The sequence below is a fragment of the Ischnura elegans genome, chromosome 6, assembly GCF_921293095.1.
Source record: "Ischnura elegans chromosome 6, ioIscEleg1.1, whole genome shotgun sequence".
Lineage (NCBI taxonomy): Eukaryota > Metazoa > Arthropoda > Insecta > Odonata > Coenagrionidae > Ischnura > Ischnura elegans.
In genome coordinates, this window is record NC_060251.1 from 109082292 (window position 1) to 109100135 (window position 17844).

The 17844-nt window shown below is 37.7% G+C and overlaps 1 protein-coding gene across 2 annotated transcripts in view; it reads left to right on the forward strand.

Moving 5' to 3' along the window:
• The window catches only part of LOC124161497 (protein FAM13A), a 395360-nt gene continuing 377516 nt past the window's right edge, over nucleotides 1-17844 (forward strand). Inside the window, exon 1 of one of the 2 annotated variants that reach the window (XM_046537832.1) lies at nucleotides 1-556. The gene's annotated coding sequence lies outside the window, so the exon portion shown is untranslated. The remainder of the gene's footprint in view (nucleotides 557-17844) is intronic. The other variant, XM_046537830.1, reaches the window with a different exon arrangement.

Genomic DNA, 17844 nt, shown 5'->3' on the forward strand with positions numbered 1-17844 from the left:
CCGAGCAGCGAACGAAGCGGGCGCCGCCATTCGCTTGTTCGAAAAATTTTTATCGCCAGGCAACTGAGTGGCGTAAAGGCAGGGCTGGACTGGACTTGCCGTGTATGTTCTCTCACAGCGGTCGGTCGCATTGAGTAGTGTTTGTGTTTGATTTGTTTTCTTGTGTGCATGCGCATTGTTGATTCGTCTCTGAAGACTATTGTCGAACTCGTGAAGTGTTAATCTTCTCTGAAGAGTTTCCTGAACTTTAGGGACGGTTTTTTAAAGTTTTCTGGGAGATATTTTTGGGTTTCGCCAGTGTGTTGTCGGAAAGTTAGTTACGTGGCCTTCCTGCCCTGTTGCACTGTGGGAACGAAGAGGAGGCGAAGGTTTACGTCTTTTTTTCCTTCTGTTTTTATAATCAGGATTTATAAAAAAAAAGAGGGCAAAATGATATCGTTTTTCGAAGTGTTTTGGACTAGATAGCAGGACGAAGGCGTGTCTTTGTTGCTATCTTCCGTTTGTCGACGTGAATCACTCTTAAGAATTCTCGCTGGACAACTCGATTGACCAAAAGGTGAGTTGTTATTTTTGTTTGAATGATGATGGCTATGATTTGTTATCTATATTGCTATTTGTGTAACGGATGGAACGATGGAACTTGATATGGCGGTGGGCGTTGTCCCTTGTACAAGTGATCTTGATTTTCCAAAGTTCATCCCATCGCGTGACACTGTGGTTATCTTTTGCCATTAACGTAAGTTATGAGTGATCTTTGTTTTCCTTATTACCCGCGTTACGCGAACATTAATCGCGTCTTGCTAGCGGTGCATTCTTAGGTCAAAGAAGCCATTTGAATCGGGATGACAAGAATGCGCTTGCACGTTGTTGTCGGTGACACCTGAATTGTTTACATTCTTGCGTCATCAATTGTTGCCTGCGGTGAAAATTAAATCAATTTTAGCATTGCCCCATGCGTGATTCATCACGATATGGGCTTAAAGAAATTTCATTCGTGCTAGAAAGAGTTTTTATTTCGTATAAATTAATTGTCTCTTTCTTGGGAAGGCCTTAAAACGACCGGAAGTTTTCTAGAACCATCTATTAGCGTTAGAAGCAAAGAACCTGTTGTTCTATTTAATTGATTTCTTATACACTTGCCATAATATTATATAATTGACGAATAACATTCCTTATTTTTTCCTTTGCACCCAAGTTATTGTATGTTAATAATATTAGCTTGCATTTATTTTTATTAGTTTTCTTTTCTCAGCCCAGTCTGTGTAGAAAGTTACCTCTAGTGTTCCTATTTTTGTGTGATTTAATTCTATTTTGTATGTATATTATTCAGCATAAAATATGGGAGCGATTAATTGTTTTTAATTTCTCTTTGTACACATTTATTTAGTTTAATGTCAATTGAGCTTAGTATAGTATTCTGAGGCTTATATTAATTAATTATTTTATTATGTTCCGTAACCATAATGTATTTAGTCTCTAAATTAAAATAAATACTTCTTAAACTTATGCCATTTTCCTTCATGGTGTTCATTATGTGTGTTTCACATACCTACTTACCGGTTGTTCTGTTGAAGGTAGTATTTTCTCATATATTCTGTGTGTGATATAACCTAGACCATTTGGATTTAATCCAAGAGTGAGTCTGTTATTTGTGTGTATGTAAATATATGCAGCATATTATCATTAAATGCATTTTATGAAAATATGTTTTTAAAAGTCATTTCTGGTTGTGGTAGTGAATAAGAGTTCCTTTGGCCTTAATAGTGGTGATAAAGTATTCCTATGGCCTTAATAGTAGTGATAAATTATCTATCAATCTTTCTCGTTTGCGTTACAATGGGAGTAGTGGAGGAACAATATGTTAGGTCTAGGGCTTTGAATAAATCTTGTTCAATTCTTGTTATTATAAGAAGGTAATGGGTACTTAAGATCTATTAAATTTATATAATTTTCATCTCCATAATTAATGCACAAATTCTTTTAAGGAGATCATAATGAAATGAATTGAAAGTTGATGGGCCAGTTACAACGTGAAATTATAGTTATTTTCCATAAAGGTGTGTTTTTGAAGTAATTAATTTCACGTATACATATATCTATTTCATGCCTTAATATTGGCTACTTTCTGTTTGTTTGTTGTGTCTTCCTTGTTGTATTCCTAAATACTAAGCAAGTTAACTTGATAGTACCTTATGCGTGATCTTTTTTTAAAAGTTGTGAGGCATTTCGCTGGCATTAGCTAAATTTTATACGTTCAGTAGTCGATTTTCATAAGTTTGGGTCAAGTGATAGGAGGGGCTACTTTATCTATTACTCGAGTGATATGGGATATATTTAGGTAGAGGAATATCGATACATGTGAGCTTGCTTGATAAAGAATATCTAATAAAAAATAATCAATTCTCTGAATTGTTTGATTATAATCTAATGACAAGCATTGATATTTCTTGCGAAATCAGGATGAAATTGTATCTTTTAAACTTTTTTATTGATTTGTTGTTTATATCGCGGCTTATTTATCCATATGTGAGGCAAATCCATTCGGAAAATTCAAAAAGTGGACAAAACGGTAAAATATGATCTTGTGGGAGTATTTTGTGCACGATCAAGGTATCCAATTGGTGTTCCCCTCAACATATGTATGTCTAACACACCGTTTACATTACTTGGAAGTCTGGTGGTCGAAATGGCTTGATGTACTGTCTGCTTTTTATGTAATGTCTGGCACAATACCTTGGCACAATACCAATTTTTTGAGTCTAAAAATTTCAAGTTTTTTGGAAGTAGGTGCAATAGCTGAAAATTTTCATGAGAGGATTTCAGTGCTGCAAAGGCCTCCATGCAATCGATGAAATATAATACTGCAAGATATCTACAAAAAACAGATCGTCCCGAAAAAATATGTATCGGAAAATTTCATTGATATCTACCCAAAATATGGCTCTGTCATGCTAAACTATAATACTCGCAAAAAATCGAACCAAATACTAAAAAAAGCAAAAGGAAATCACACCTACACGCCCATTCAGAAACACTTCGAAGATTTTCTCTAAGGACATATTTCTGTCTTTTTTTCCTAACTTTTGTTAGTTGCTTGTTAATTAAGGATACTTCCAACTTTTCATGGGCACATACTTTCAGATTTATATGGATTTCTTCAGTGCATGGGCGGATTTAGGGGCAGGGTGGGGGAGGGGAAGGGTCGGGGGCCCGTGCCCCCCCAGATGCTTAGAATATAGACATGATTTTTAATATGGTTATCAATACGATTGTTTTATTTTGTATATTACGGAGCCTCGACAATTTAATTTAATATTAATAACTTTCATATTTATATAAGAGAAACTATTATATAAACATATAATAACTTACATAAGAGAATTTGTTCTACAGTAATTGTTATATTTTGTTTTTAATCTCAAATATGAGAAGACCAGCCAGACCCTTGTGTCCCCTCCCCCGGAAAAAATCCTGGATCCTCTTTTGAGCATATCTTTATGTAGGACATACCTTTATCTACTTGACCTCACAGCCGCACGAAGTTAACCTGTTGCATTTCTAATCCATAAATCTCTCGTCACGTGGTGCCAAATCCCAAATCGAAAACAACCATCGAAATCAACCACTGTGTATTCCTCGATATCGACATATTCATTTATACGAGATTTGAGGCAGGAATTAGAACATGAGGAGATGCATAGCGGGGCATGTGGTTTCGGTGGATAAATATAATTTCATAGAATGAATCCACTATCTATCCGATTATGCTATCTGAAAATACCGCGAATTTTCCGCCTTTTATCAGTGGGAGAGATAGCGCTGAGAAATAAAGTATGATATTAGGTTCCAACTGGATTTTTGTATTCCTCATATGCCCACGGGCCTCAATCGTAAGAAGACGCAACTATGCTTTCGGCCGAAAAGTGTATCAGCCGTTGAATTAAATGAAATATTTGTCTTAATTCTCCAAATTTCCCGCCGCTTTTGAGATAAGAATTTTGGATTTACCTCCTCAACTGTATTGTTTGTCCCAAATTGTAACGTAATCAGCACCAAATTAATTTTTATGTACTAATAGATTTTGTCAATTTTGCGGATGACATGAAGGTATCTGTCGAGAGAAGTAAGTTTGATACCGATAAATTCAAGAGATAGCTTAGCGAATGAGTATAAAAACATTGTAAATTTTCACTGAATAGGGTGGTTTCCTATTATTTTTTATTGCCTAAATCGAAAGGTTATTACTCCTGGAGTACTTATTTCACGATTTTAGATTTTTAAATGACGGTGTCTATTTTCCGCGATTAAATGAAAAGTGAAAATTTTCAAGCGTGCGATAACGCGACGGCTAAGTATGAATGCTGGGAAAACTCCATGTCACAGGGACGTAGATTCTTTACGAGTAGTCAGGAGTTTTACATCGTCTGAGATTACCAATGCATGATGAGGCACAGAGCTCAGGGAAAATCTCTTAATAATCGCCTATTAAAATTGCCTATGGTCGGAAAATTTCCTTCGTTTGATTGGGTATTAATAACCTTTATTTGAGCCAAACGCTACCTGCTAGCAGGGTACTCTGCTACCTGTTAGCAGCCTGAATCGTATCGGCGCTCATAGCCTCGCACCAAGGTGGCCTCACACGGCGGCAGCCGGAACCAGAATGAGGTCACACGGGCTTTTCCCAGCATTCATACTTAACCGTCGCGCTTTCGCGCGCTTGAAAATGTTCACTTTTCATTTAATCGCGAAAAATATATATCGTCATTTAAAAATGTAAAATGTGAAATACGTTCTCCAGGAGTATTAATCCTTCGATTCAGGCAATTAAAAAAAATAGGAAACCACCCTATTATGACCATTAAGAGTCTTTGAAACGAACGATAGAATTCTAGAATTTATTTTATCATAGATACGCGGTCTGAGCGGTATTTATGTAACTAATCGGTCTTGATCGCTATAATTCAAGTTTGTTTAATTTGTAAGGTCATTTAAAGTGATGATTTACGTGAATTAGAACGTAAGACGATAGTGTACTTGATTGGGGATATGTATCTGCCCCATCCTAAGAATGCTCACCTGGGGACGATGGTGATAAGCGTAACAAATTGCAATGAAGAGTAATGAAATTTAGTTGAAATGTGTCTCCATTGTGGTGAATAACAATCTTTCAATTTAGGCGATTAAATAAAATAGGAAACCACCCTTATTATTGATTAGCCCACTGGGCTGATTTACCTCTATCCCCAATGGGTGGCTTTGTCGCTGTCCTGGAACTATGAATGGGAATATGAAACCAAATTATATGTTATATATATGTGCATATTAACGTACCGCCACGAATTACATTGCTTCTGAAAACTACCATGTAATACTTTCAAGACTAAATTGTTGTGAGAGATAATTGTGGAACAAAAAAAATTTAAATCCACTGAAGACGGCGCCTTCTCATCCTCATGTTAAGAAAAATACCAGCGCCATTTGTGTGGGTAACGTTATGTGATTAAAAAAAGAACAATGAATTATTTTCAATGATTAAAATTAGATACATTTTTAAGCTATTGGGTTACAAGAGAATTGTCTTTCATCAACATTTATTTTATTAACTTAGTATCAAATTTAAGACTAGAGGGTAATTTTATTTTTCTCTCGAAAAACATTTACCCGTAGCGTAAGGTGCTAGTTAGTTGGATTGTAATTCAATTTATTAGGTATCGCTTTCTTCAATTTCTCGAGAAAATATAAAGACTAACAAACAATCCGTGAATATTTATTTCACTTCTAAGTGATACCTTTAACTTTCGTTGGGTTTAAATCCAAATGTTTGTGTCTTAATAACTAGTGTTGTGATGCGAATACTATTGCCAAATTTTGATTTAATAGGTCAGTTATGCAGCATAAAAACATCGATACCAAAACAAGTGTTTACCAAGGTAATTGTCGACTGTGGTTAATTATTACAGATATGAATGATGTACACGATTATGTTTCGCCCGAGTTTCCATAGTTTGAATAAAAGAGATTTTATTTAGAATTTAATCCCCCGTGTCCTCCGTTTCATGCTCATAAAAGGCATCAATTGCTCGTGTTCGCCTCGAGTTTCAGTTACGAACCGCCATCGTGCACTCGTGATATATCTGTGTACTCTGCTTCTTAGGCGTGTTTGCGCTCCCGAATAATTTATCCAATCATCTTGAAACCCTAGAATTGAGTCTAAGTGGTGAATTATGTCCTCCCATCCGACACTGGATGTTTGCACCCCATTTACCGCGCTAAATAAACTTCGTAGCTACTGTGTTTGTCAATCTCTTTTAATGGCAATCCGTGTTTTGATCTCTCATCATGTTTTCCGCTCCTCTGATTTTCGGGATGGTCGGATTAAAAGCAATTGATGGTCGGATTGAGGCAATTTCTCTCGGAATATACGCAAACCGCACGACCCCGCTCGCGTGCCAATGCATGGATGTTTTTTTTCTATCCAGGACGTCATGTGAGTTGAGGGAGGTCATGACCCAGTTGTCCTCAAGTAAGTGCGCTACAATGGCCTTCGCCGCTGGTTTTTAAGGAGCTGCACGGTTGCATTCAGCATCAAACCAGAAAAAAAACATGGCTCCTCCTTGGCGCTAGTAAATGTAAAATTTGAAAAATTAATTTCATTAGGATGATTTCCTATTATTTTTTATTGCCTAAATCGAAAGATTATTACTCCTGGAGTACGCATTTCACGCTCTTAGATTTTCGAATGAGGATATTTATTTTTCGCGATTAAACGAAAAGTGAAAATTTTCAAGCGCGCGAAAACGCGACGGCTAAGTAGGAATGATGGGAAAACTCCGTGTGACGTATTTCTGGTTCCCGCTGCCGTCCTGTGAGGTGACCTTGAGGCGAGCTTTATTTATTTATATCACACCAAAAACAGCACTTGGGCCTTTACATTGGGTTCATGAACAAAATAAATTATGTAAATGTAATTGCGCTGATGCGACGCAGGCTGCTAGCAGGTAGCGCTTGGCTTAAATATAGATTATTACTACCTTGTCAAAGGAAGGAAACTTTCCGACCTTAGAACATTTTAATATGTGATTATTTAGATGTTTCCCTGAGCTCTGTATCTCATCCATGCATTGGTAATCTCAGACGATGTAAAACTCCTATCCTTTCATGTAGAAACTAGGCCCCTGTGACGTCACGTGGAGTTGAATCGCATGGGCGCCAATCTGGCCTTTTTCAAGCGAGGTTAAAATTGACCATTGCCATTCGTTTAAACTGGGATTTCTAAAACCAAATAATTTGTATATTGTGAAAACCTTAATGTGGGTAACAAATAGCAATCAATGCATTTCGTTTTCTTCGATGAATGAAACTACCCTATTCTCAATATGGCATGATGAAGTCCATTATCTTGAATAGCTGCCTTTTTAAAACTACTTCTCCGCTGTATGAGCGTAAATTTTAAACGGCGTATTCATTTACACTCACAGAGTCACTATTAATCACACATGTCATTATTATAGTATTTTACCAGTTAGGGCAGATTTCAGTGGAGTGTTTTAGAGGTATTCTGTCAGACTCCCCTCAATTCATGGACTCCTCTCATAAATTCCCACCAAAAGCCTGTAAACTAATGATGCCTAGTAGATTCATCAATGTCAAATTTCATAGTATTACTTAAGTATTCAATTTATTTAGGTAGGTTTGCATGGAATATTTAAGATGTATTCTGTCTGTGTCCCCTCGATTCATGGACTTCCTTTTTCAAAGCACAATAAGGAGTACTCCGTTTCATTCTGTCTAAAAATTTTATTCGCTTCCTTCCTTTCCATCGTTTGCCCAACGTTCCTCCCTGTAACACTGCTGAGAACATCCCTTCTCCGCTAAGTGATCCCTCAATCGAAAACTTCTGTCTCCTCCGCATCTCATCAATAAGTTCCCTCTCCTCACCCACCATGCCCAGAACTCCTTCGTTCCTCTTTCTTTCTGTCCAATTCACCTGAGACGAATTCACCTGTGGAGAAGAATGGCGACATACTCCGGATCACATTATTTATTAGCATTCTCTTTTAACTCTTACACCTACTACACCAACCTAAATTCCGTCTTTCTTTCTCCCAGAGATCGCTTTTTTTACAGACTCCCTACCATTTTCATTACCATTTCGACTACTCTCCCCTGCCTGGATCTTTCAATGCCCATCAGATCGTTCAAGAGGTAGCTTTAAAAAGCCATCTTCTTAATCTTTTTTTTTAAATATCCTTTTTATCAAATTGATTGTTTGAGGCGTAACTTGGTGAAAGCGATTCATAATTAACATTAAAAAGAACTTTGTGCTTTCACATTAATATTTATTCTCGACCATGGTTTCAACGTTAGACGTCATCATCAGGTGAACTCTACAGAGGGCCATCACATCCTTTTATACCAGGCTATAAGGATGTGATGGACCTCTGTAGAGAGTCGTAGAGAGAGTAGAGTTCACCTGATGATGACGTCTAACGTTGAAACCATGGTCGTGAATAAATATTAATGCGAAAGTACAAAGTTCTTCTTTTTAATGTTAATCATTTTTATCGCTTTTTTTATAGTTTACATTTGTTAAAGCTGCCGATTGTAAGTTGTTTATTCAACGTAAAGGCCGTCTTGGCTGTTTTTGAATGATTCGATAAATAAGTAACGATCCTCTCATAAGCTCCTTCCTGTTCGTGAACGATTCCTTTGATTACGCAATCACTGTAGTATCCGCTGTCCATTAGTGTGCTGGCCGAATTGCCATACCTGCTCAACTTTTTGCCCATATACTTTTATATTGAGCCTCACATTCCCTATCAGCGACCGAATTACTTCGGTCTTCTTGTGGTTAGTTCTCATCCCACATTTTTTGCAACGTTTTGTGAGAGCCTTTCTTAAAGAAACCTCTTTTTACGCTCACTCACCGTGGACCTGCCGATTCAAGATAAAGCCGGTCGCGTGGGCGAGCACTATGCGTCTTTTTGTGGGCAGCAGACATCTCGATGGAAAACCAGCATTTCCATTCGTCCGTTTGTGATGTATCCGCCCTCTTGCGGCCGCCTGCGGGAACCCAGAAATGTGTACTTGGCCTTGGAAGCTGCGTTTTGTGTCCTGGGGGCAACAGGTGAGATTACAATTCCGGATACAATGAGAGAAGACCTGAAACGCTAGGGATGTGGGTGTGTAGAAGAATGAAGAATATATAGCGTAAGGAGAGGAAGAGGAACGACAATGTGCTATTTACGAGTCCATTGTATTTCCCTGACCCTCGGTATGGTATGGTATTTGGAGGAGGCGACCGACAGCTGAGGTCATTTGCGCCATGAGGGAAAGGTGTGGAAGGAAGGGTGGAGAGAAACCCGGCGTCGGCGTTAGCCTGCTCTTAACGAAAGGCGCCAAGGGGACCACGGCTTAACGTCCCATCCGACGGACGGAGTGTTGCGCTTGAAATGTCCTCCACACAACATTCAAGCAGGGATCGGGCAGTCTCTGAAAATTCTCTGCCACTGCCGGGATTTGAAGCCGAGCCCGCCGGGTGGGAAACCATCACTCTAGCCACCACACCAACCCGATCCCCCTGATCCTCGGTCGGAGCAGGATAAGCGGGCTTGCACGCCCTCCCCGCTACCACAGCCTTACTTCCCGGGAACTGGCAGTGGCCCGGCTCGGCCCCTTTCGGCAACATGGCATGAATAGACTTTATTAACATTCACGAATATAAATATTTTTATAGATCATGGAAAAATTACAAATAAGTTAAAAAGCGTTTCCATCAGTTTTATTTTTTCTTTCGGGGTAAACTGTAGGACAAGATAATGTTTAAAATCTTTCGCTAATTAACAACAAAATATGCGTTCTGAAAATACGACAGTGCCATTTTATTCATGCCTACTAATGTTTTCAATTGCTGTGGAAGATAAATGCTGTAGACGTAGAAGTTTTCCCTACGCTGAGTTAAAAAGTTGATGAAGTTGACAAAACGGTTAATTTTATGGTGCGCGGAGTCATTTATTGCAGTGGCGGTGTTTACACTTTTGACTTTTTCTTAATACTAATAAATCAGGATTAAGAATGAAATTATCTTTAGAATGGCGTGTTGTAAATTATTTTAGTACGCATGCCCATGTACAAATTTGCACATAATTTTGACATGCGGCACATCATCTGAACGCCGACAGTAGGTATCTATTGTGGGCGTGGAGAAGAAGGTTTTGGGTGAGATAATGAGGTGGCCTAGAGTGGAATATGTTACATAAATTAATTGTTGTTGTATTTAAAAGTATATTCAACATATTTGATTCGAGATCTTCCTTTTCCGTTATTAGCATCTACTTATCCTTCGACGATTATCTTCATCATATCGTCGTACATCATGTGGGAAAATATGCACAGACGTAGGTAGTGGCAGATATCGGTTGGGATTGGCATAGGTAGTGACCGAAGATCTATCATTCGTGATAGAATCACTCTTGGACCTTTGATCCTAATTAAACGAGAGCTTTTAAGAGAGCATCTATAGTATATTCGCGAACAATCTCACCCATTTTGAGATTGTTTCATGCAATTATAATTGAACATTTTCGTCCAACTTTATCTAATGTCCTTGAAAATCAAGATAATTTAATGAAAATGTCGAAAAGGTTGGGTATCAAAGAAAAACCGTTCGCAAGGCAACTGCAACGCACATCCAAAAATTTTTGCGTTGCCATGGCTCCGTAACTAAGGACTTGCTTTACCAAGCTTATGGAAAAAAATGCTTAAAATTGTCTCCCCTACCACCATATTTCAGACTCCACCTGAAACACCACGTATATAAAGGGGGTATATGTTTACGCATACAATCAGAGAGTGAAATTACAACAATACTCTTTTCAGCACATGCTTACTTAACTCCAGCATCCTACTCCGCAATCTTCCCCCTCTCCCCCACGGTTTGACTTGTCCGATGCCCTTGTGGAAGGATTTTATTTCCATATCTGAATATCATTGTATCCATTGTCATGGATTGAATTGTATTTTTATATGGAATTTCATCGATCTCTTTAACCTCTGAAGCATCATGACTTATCTTTTTCGGCCTTTGTTTTTTATTTATTTTAAGGCCAAATCACTGCGATAAACCGTATCTGGGGCTCAGAATTATGCGATTTATATTTTTCTCGATGATGAGGAGTACGGGATACAGGATTCAATTGATTAGAATTAGGCGTTCGAGGTCATGCTCTCCAAATTAATGAAACATGATCGTGTTCTATTCTCGTCACTCATTTTATTCTTTCCAAGAGAGGATCAACAGGAGATCACCTTGGAAATATTCCTTAGAGAAATAAATTTCGAGCAAGGCATTATTACAGCTCCCATGTATGCACTAGCGGTTCAGACAAGGCCGACAGACAACACATATGGGTTGAATCGATAGAGATTTTTATCTACATTACGATTATTCCCTGGTAGATACTTCTTGGAATTTAAAAAGGGGTGAGTTTTTCCATAATACTTTTTGTTATATTATTGTAGAAAATTTTGCTTATCTAGCACAATCATATTTGAACAAGCAATTTTTACAGCTTTCCTGTAATATCCTAAATTTATTTTGCCGCCAAAGTTGGCTAGCCTTTAAATCCCTTATAATATGATATATTTCAAATTTTATTTCAATAACTATTCAATTTACTCTTGCTTCACTCACTGCATAATTTTTTTGCGAAACATTCTTGTTAGAGCTTTTATTTCAGTTTATATTGCGTATCAAAACTAATGCATTTGATTTTCTTAAATTTTATTTGACAAACTGTTAAAGATGCTTTTTCTGCAGAACTTCCTATAATTATGCGAATATTTAATGGCGCACCGCGGGTATACATGGGTATAGTTAATCATACTTTCAATTTGTTCAATTCATTCAATTTGCTCCATATTGGAAATGCTTTTCACGAACCTTTACAATATAATCATCTAAATTTCTAGGGTTTTCATCCAAATGACTTCTCATATATCCAAAATTAAACATAATAAAAATCGTGTAAGGTTACTCGGGAATTCCACCGTGTCAGGTTCTCCAACTCCATCTCGGCTGACGTTTCGATGTACGAATTGTCCATCGTCATCAGGGCAAGTGTTTGCTTTAAGAACGATCTCTAATTTTTATTATTGTCGATTGAGGTGGCCTTTGAAACGTTAAGATACTCGTATTTTTCCGTTTTATAGTCTACTCCTGCCGAAAACTAGCCGTCCTTAATCTACAGCAGGTAGCGTTGATGACATTACGAGGTCATGCCTAGTGGGTCATCGCTTCTCAGCAGTTACGGATACGCGGTATAAAACAAACTACTTTTTATTATTTTTTTACAATTGAGTGAATAAAAAGCAAAATTAAATAAATCTGTATTTTTTCGTTAAATTTCGGCCTTGATCGTTCCGCAGACGAGTTGATGACGACACGATCTCATGCCGAGACGTTCACCACTTCTCAGCTACTCCAGGGTAATTCGCATGTCCCTCGCAAGGTCCTTTGTTCTTTTTACTCTTGCGGTGGAATTCCTGGGTAACCTTTCACGATTCTATTCGCCGGGAAAGCCTGCGATCTGTCTTGATAATAAAAATCGCCCGGTGGAAACCCGGGAAACCTACATGCAGGGCACAGGGCATCCACGTGGAAAGCATAAAATATTTTATACCACGAATTATTTCCTTTCGGAAAAATTTTCCATATCATGCTGTTTTCTCGGCGATAAATTTTCATTTGAAACTTTCTCGAGTTGTATCGTCGGGACCAGATGTTCCTGGAGAAAAAAATATCAAAATGCAGTGATAACTAACAGATTGTCTCATAGCAACGGTTTATTAGCTCTCTCCACAATGCGTTCGAATGAGATAATTTTCGCATGTGACTCTTCGAGCAAATGTATCTTATGCGTCATCTCCGAACGCTTTCGGTAAATAGTTAGTTTAGGCGTGCAATATTGGACGGGTTGGGTCTGTTGTTATGACAACAAAACATAGCAGAACACAATGTGGGTACTTTTCAAAAATGTGTATCTTTCGAGCAATCATATAGCTCTATCTTTGATGTAAATATAATGGAGGAAACTTCAATAGAATAAAATGAAATGTCACGACAAAAATTTCGTGTAAAAGTTAATTACTTACGTATCGTTATGCAAGGTGTTTACCATTATTATGACATCGTGAGCTTCTTTTAGATTCTGTGATGTATTAAAATATGTTAGACGTGATAAATGAAACAACTTAGTAATTTCCACGTAGCTGGTTAAGTACCTCGATCGATTTCAAAGACTAAGTTAGCGTCATTTTGAAGGGGTAGGGCCAACTCTTGAAAATGATGCCTTTATCATCGTATGTAATTATCATTTTGCAAAATAAACCACCCCCTACACATGTAAAATAAAGGTTGAAATTCGAAATATGGGAAATAATGTACAGAAAAATCCAGAGTAGATGCTTGCTTAGGTATGGAAGAAATAGATATTTACATTAGATAACTACTACGGATCGAAACCAACCCTACCCTAACAAACAAATGATACCCCCAAGGAAGTATAAAAATAGCAATGTGTCAATGTAAATTAAACCAAAATTAAAAGCTATAACTATTTTATCGAGTAAATATATAAATGAATAACACAGCATAAAAATACTATTTAGAAAAATAATAAAGACTTTTATAACTGCAACGAAAGAAGGGCCAAATTTCACCACCTTCCAAGAACAATTATTGTTATTAGAATTGTTGAAAACATGGATAGATGAACATTGGATAAGCAATGGTAAAGGAAAGCGTTGAAATTATGGGATTTTTTTGAAGACAAATTTTTTAAACCAAAATTAAAGGCTATAATTTCTTCTAAAAGTTAAAGAAATAAACAAATTACACAGGATAAAAATAGCTGGAAAAAAAAATTCCCTTTCCCCTTAATAATCGAAACGGACAAAAAGCCAAATACCACGTTGTGCCAACTTATTATAAACAATTGTAGAATTATTATTCTTAATATCAGAATTTGTATGTGTAAAGGAAAGATAGATTGGCAAGCACTGGGTGGTACAAGAAGTCATCGAAATTATTCAGTTTTAAAGTTAAATTTCTGAAGATTAAAACGTCAAAAGCTCATATTTTCAAATAAACAGACGCAAGGGCGTACCCAAGATCATAACTAGAGGTGGGGGGGAAAGCCAAGTTGTGACATTTTAGCATAGAAAAGGTGCATCAAACCAACATTTTAAGAAAATTATAACAGCGCCCTATTAGTTTATGAGATTTTTTCCTTGAAAAAAATAGTTTTATTATAGTTACATATCTCATACTAATACATATCATTTTTCGTGAGTTTAAAGAAACTATGTTGAATACTTTCGTTTCAATTAAGTACTGATTTTATAATAATAATAATAATTTATTTACTCCTACATTTTATTTTTACATCTGAATGCAAATTTTGCTCAAAGACTTTAGGGATTTTTGTTTCTAGGGGGGGCAGCTGCACCCCCCTGCCCCCCGCTGGGTACGCCCATGAAAAGACGATGGAGCTTGAAAAGGTGGCCATATTTTTAAATCTCCCGTAGAAAATGATGTTTGCTTGGATTTTGGGTTGAACCTCGTATTGGGGAGTCGTAAAATACGAGGCTTTTGCCATTGATGGCAGGTTTATTTTTGCCAGATGAGACAGTACGGTCAAGGTCTCTTCCCTCTTTGAATCCAAAGGTTATTTGGATCGGCTCCGCTGCGGCTGCGTATTTGGAGATAAATCAGGACCCGGTTTATGACCAGCGTCCTGCGGTCATACGTATCATCGAGACTCAATTCCAGCGGTCCTTTCGCTTCGCCTCCAGCACGGCCTTTGGCCCGAGAAATTCATCCTTTGCCAACGAGATATTTTCGTGTGCATTGGATTCTAATTTAATCCCGAAGCCTGACCGGATCGTAATAAACTTGATTCAAGCCTTGCCCACAGCGACTTATGGCCTGGATCAATGCGTGACAAAAACCCACCAATCACACCTCAGGCGGTGCATTATTTGTGGAGTCACTTCGCGACGATTTTCGATTATTTACTGTTACGTTGTTATGCTTGTTGACATACCGTACTATCGTTTTTACTTCTGTTATTTTTCATGTAAATTTGACTTCTAATGGCCATTCCAGATCGAGTAACGCTACAGTTTGTTGTTAACCACCACACGCTCTCCTTAGCGTCTTATATTCTTAGTTAAGTCGAGTTAAGTTGTTGAGAACAGGACTTAAAACTCTAAAAAGGGTCTGTTGGTTCATAGCAATTTAAAATGGCGTAAATCGACTTGGCGATGTCATTAGCTGATAAAATTTCAAATTCTTCTTAAAATTACTTTGTTGTAAGGGAGGTGAGAGAAGTCAGTCGATATGAATGAAAAATCTCCTTAAGTCCCACAGAAAATCGAAATTTACATTTAAACCGAAAGAATTATCTTTAAAGTTTCTCTTTTGCGATAAACATCTTTTTCTTCAATTTTCAAATATTCAATAAAGTCGTACTAAGCCATATTTATTTATGTATTCTTAGAGTATTAGAATTTAAATTGCAAGTTACTGCCAATCTGAAAGAAAGACACTTTAAACTGATGGATTGCCATAATTTTAATTTGTCTTCACCCCCATTTTTGCCTTTTATTGGCTCAGTGGTGTATTTTTCGCACAATATAAGTGGGGTCAGTACATAAACGTACAGCCATATAAAATTAGAGAAAACTTACGTTCACGCGTCTCCAAGTGGAAACGTCCTTAGAAGTGGCTGTTAATGTTTCTTGGGCTTGCCACCGTGGCGTGGTCATGCACTCCATTTCTTCTGACGTTTCGATGAAATAGGTGCTTAAGATGATGAAAGAGAATTCCAGCCAAACTTCGGCAGAAATGGACTGTCTAACCCGTCCAACTATAACCATGTTTATGCTGTGGATGGTATTAAAATAAAGGTAACATAATATAATATTTGACGAAGCGAGAATCATAGCAAAAGAAAAGAGGTATTACCCAAGGCTGATAAGGGAGGCAATAGAGATCATCAAAACGCCCAAAAATTTCAATAGAGAAGACGGATACAATTTAACCAACGCCTGGAAGAGAGTGTTCAGAAATCCAACCAATCACGGTGCAGCAGCAAGGGTAACCGGCCAACAACACGACAAAAACACCGAAGGCACCACTTCGACCTGAAGACGCCTGGTGGAATCCTGGCGAAACTGTTAGGACCTCTGATAACGAAACGCGGCGATAACCCGGAAAATGGAGAAATCCACAAATAGCATTTATTAGTTTTTATTTTATTTAGTTTTTAGTGGTGTATTATTGTTCACAAGAAATTTTAAAGTTAATTTGATCAATAAGCTATTATTTAAGAAATATAAACACAAAAACAAGGTTTACAATAAACATATTTTTCGTTTTTTTTTTTAATTCAGCAAGGTCCTGCTAATCGTGGCTTGTCATTATACAAAAATTAGAATACAAATTACGAGTTACTAGCAATCTGAAAGAAGACATTTTTAACTGATGGATTACCATATTTTAACTGCATTATTACCTTTTATTTGATCCGTTGTGGATTTTCCGCAAAATATAAATGGGACCAATAAAGATATTAAATCAAAGAAAAATTACGCACTCCTCTTTCTGAGCGGAAACGTCCTTTGAAGTCCTCATCGCTGGCTAATCATCCCATTTCCATTTATTTTGCCTCGACCGGCGTCCGTGGTGTAATGCTCAGCTACCTCCCAAGTTAGCTACCTCCCAAGTTACCTCCCATAGTTACCTCCCAAGCAGTTGATCGGGGTTCCATTCCTGGTCGATGTACTTTTTTAATGCCTCTGTTTACCAACCAAAAGGTCGCGGTTTAGAATCCCGCCTAATTGGATTTACCACCATTCGGGACATGGATTCATGTGATGTATGTAAAACTAGGGGTGTGCGAGTACTCGAAAATTCGAGTCGAGTAGTTGGTACTCGAATCGATTAGGTTTTTCTGCTTGAGAATTTGAAAGGGCCAAGTATTACATGATTCATATGCGTAGTATGTAATCTTTATTATATCAGTGAAAATGACTATACTCAGGGCTCTCCCTTGTAGTTCGGATGCGTATATGACTTGAATGGTTGACATATTACTTGGGGTTAATTAATTTCAAGTGTGCTTATGGAACTATTGAAAAGACATTAATTTTCATTCATCTCCTACTTCTGACATTACCCATCAACGATCCTCATTATGTGTTTCTTCTTGCATACCACTTATCTATTATTCGACTCACTCGACGCACTCGATACTCGACTCGAGATCAAAAAGTGCTACTCGCACTTCCCTATGTGACACAAGTAAATTGTAAGAAAGATCAATCTAGTCGCAAATTCGCCTGTAATAAAGACGACATTATTATTATCATCCTTCCTTTCCATTCCCAGCTTCTCCATTCCTGTATTTAATCCGCTATTTCCCTTCTTCGTGGCTCTTTTCCTTATACTCCCACTCCGGTATTTATACGCTCCGTTCTCCTGCCTTTCCCTTTTAAGCAGACCACCTTTCCTTTTCCTACCCCCCTCCCTCGTTTGCGAAAATAATAGATAAGTGGTTCCCCAAGGCTGAATTATTAATGGGCGTCTCCTCCCCATACCAATTTCGTATCTGGGAGAGAGGAAAAAAAAAAGGATACCGCAGCCCGTGTGGTAGTGGGCATAATTTCTACGTCTGCTACGAAGTTTACTGGGTCGAGCACTGCCGCCTTTTGCGAGAGAGAAAAATATGCGGCTGGAATACCACCGGGCTGATCTCCGCATCGTCTGGGAAGATAAGGAAG